The sequence below is a fragment of the Mastomys coucha genome, unplaced genomic scaffold, assembly GCF_008632895.1.
Source record: "Mastomys coucha isolate ucsf_1 unplaced genomic scaffold, UCSF_Mcou_1 pScaffold16, whole genome shotgun sequence".
Classification (NCBI taxonomy): Eukaryota; Metazoa; Chordata; class Mammalia; order Rodentia; family Muridae; genus Mastomys; species Mastomys coucha.
The window spans coordinates 31,200,867-31,203,864 of NW_022196898.1; the positions used below are offsets into that span (position 1 = coordinate 31,200,867).

A 2,998-nucleotide genomic window follows, 5' to 3' on the forward strand; every position below is an offset into this window, starting at 1 on the left:
CCTACAAAAATATACTGTATTAAATTTGTTTCTTTAAGGTACCTTGTTTATAGTTATTAGTTATAGAAGCAACACAGAACTGATATGTAAGTCCCTGATTTTTAAAACTGTGGCTTATTTTCTTCTCTTATTTCTGACCTTGAATTCTACTGTCTTGCAGCAATCAGGAATCACATAAGCATTTCCTCACCCCCTGCCAGCCCTTCACTCCTGATGTGTCATCCCTACATCCCTCTCTACCCTCTCCATTATGGGATATTTTAGGTTGCAGTTTAAGGGGTAATTCTTCAGTGATGACTTCCTAGATACTAAATCATGTTGAGTCTTCTGTTATATTTTTGATAGTTCTCTGAATTTCGTGTAATTACAAATAGTCATTGTATGATAATTTTGGAACAATTTGATTTTAAGCTGTAAGTCTTATGAAAGCTGGAAATGGTTTTGTTTATTTTGAGATATACAGAATAGTAGTAAAATATTTTTCTCATAGATAATGTTTTAATGAAATAAAAGTGAATAATGAAACTGAAGAAAGAAAGACTAACAAAAACCATTATAGCCAGGCGGTGGTGGCACATGCCTTTAATCCCAGCACTTGGGAGGCAGAGGCAGGCGGATTTCTGAGTTCGAGGCCAGCCTGGTCTACAGAGTGAGTTCCAGGACAGCCAGGGCTATACAGAGAAACCCTGTCTCAAAAAACAAACAAACAAAAAAAACATTATAAGCAGAAAGACAATGCTAATTTTCTTGTGCTTGAATTGTATATTTTGTGAGTTCATAGCAGAAATTTATTATATAGATAGTTTATAGTGATAAGAACAAGTGGTAGTCTTTGTTTGCTTGTTTATTTATAGGCATGGTCTCATGTTTCATAGACTGGCCACTGTATAGCCAAGGATTACCTTGAATTCTTAACTCTTCTTTTAGGACCTTTGAGAGTATAAAACTGTAGGCGTATTCTGCTCCCCCCAGTTTATGCATGCAAAACAAGACTCTGCTAATTGACCTCCACCCCCAACCCTCCACTTAAGATTTTTTTTTCAGTATACCTAGAACCAGACTTTTAAACTAGCAAAGGCAGAAAAGATGAGCTTCTGCCAAATTAACAGTAGTCTGGGTACAAGTTGGCTTCTTACATGTGAATGATAGACGAAACTAAACAAACAAAATTAAGACTAGATATTCATCAATAGATGAAGACATAAAGAAAATATGATACACATGCAAAATGGAGTTTTATTCAGCCTGAAATGAGAATGAAATCCTGAAGTGGAAATTTCTGGTTTCTTTGGAAATTCAGTGGTATCATGTGATATTTTTCTGGAAACTGTCTTATGAGAGGATGTTTGGCTGAGAACAGACACGTGGTACTTTTCTGGAAGTGATTGGGAAAAGACCATGTAATATTTTGCTAGAGGAGACACGAGAGAAGATGTAATGTTTGTATAAATATAGCCCAACAGTAGATGATGCTCTATGGTATTGTTGTGCCTTACCATTCATTGCTGGTCATTATTGAGCTTTGCTGATGCTGGTCTTCACTGACAACACTGTATGGTATTGGTTACCCTTGTCATTTTTGATGGTCATCGCTTGTCATGACTTCATAGAGAGAAATTCACCAAAGAACTTCTGGTGGCTTCTTGCTACTTCCACAGACTCAGATTGATTGGCAGAGCCTAGTGGTTTCTTTTGGATCTGACTGTCATCGCTGATTCATGAATGGTGCTAGCTAGTGGATTGAGCTACCTCTTCCGATTCATGTGAACTAAACTGCTGATATCCTGAAAATGCAGACTAGATTTGCTCCAAAGAACTATTTCTAAGCAGTTCCACATCCTCTTTTGCCCTATTAACCTTTTATTTCCACTACCTCTGGTGGGTGGTGGGCTAGAATGGAAGTTAAAACATTTAAGTACCCTTATTAAAAGTAGGTTTTGAAAAACCTAATATTACAAAATACCCTCATTTGCTGTAAGAAGAATGGAGCTGGAAGGTATTATGTTAAATGAAATGAGTCAGATACAGATATCCTCTTATAGCTAAAACCTTAAAGATGGTTTACGTGGTCTACAGCCATACCACCCTGAACGCGCCTGATGTCCTCTGATCTCAGAAGCTAAGCAGGGTCGGGTCTAGTTAGTACTTGCTTGGATGGGAGACAGCCTGGGAATACCGGGTGCTGTAGGCAAAAAAAAAAAAAAAAAAAAAAAAAAAAAAGATGGTTTACATGGCTTTGGACAGTGACCACTAGAGATGAGGGAATCTACAAGGAAACCAGATAGAGTTTGATCAGTGAATTGATACTACTCTGAACTCCATTCATGAGTACAATTAGTACTCATTAATAAAAGCGTAATACAAATTGTTACAATTTTGAAACAAAAGCGATAAGATTACAACTACAATAATACAACACAATTGTATATGGCCCTAGGTTGACTCCTTGGGTTGAAGAAAACACAGAGCATCCTTCATTACTTTTCTCCAAGGGCCTGTTCAGGGGGTAAGGAAAGAAGTCATGTGAGCACAATAAATAATTGGATCATGGCTTTATGCTCAGTGGGAATACAGTAGGGCTATTAGAGATATGATACATAGCAACTTTACTAATTTGCAATCACTGTTATTAGTGTGGAAAGGAAAAAGCCCAGAAGCCCAAGGCCACATTGAAAAGCTTCTATAGAAGGAGACATATTTCTGAGAGTGAGAATATTTGACACATGTTGTCAGCAGTGTTCTAGAACCAATGAGGCAGATAGACTAAAATTTTAAACATTTCTATGAGAATACATTATAAAAGAAAATAAACCAAGTAAAATAAAAATTAAATCTTTGCTTTACTGGACAATAAGTGTTGGTCAGTTTGAAGAATTAGCTGTGATTAAATTGACCAGCATCTTTGAGGTGAAATCTTCTGGGGATTGTTTGCTAAAGACTAACATATAGAGGCTGTGATCCAGAGGAAACCAAGTTCACATTTCAAGCTGGCAGACAT

General features: G+C 36.9%; 1 pseudogene; it reads left to right on the top strand.

Annotated features, from left to right (window-relative positions):
* Positions 1-2,068: 2,068 nt before the first annotated feature.
* LOC116094546 lies at positions 2,069-2,191 on the top strand (annotated as a pseudogene).
* The last annotated feature ends 807 nt before the right edge of the window (positions 2,192-2,998 follow it).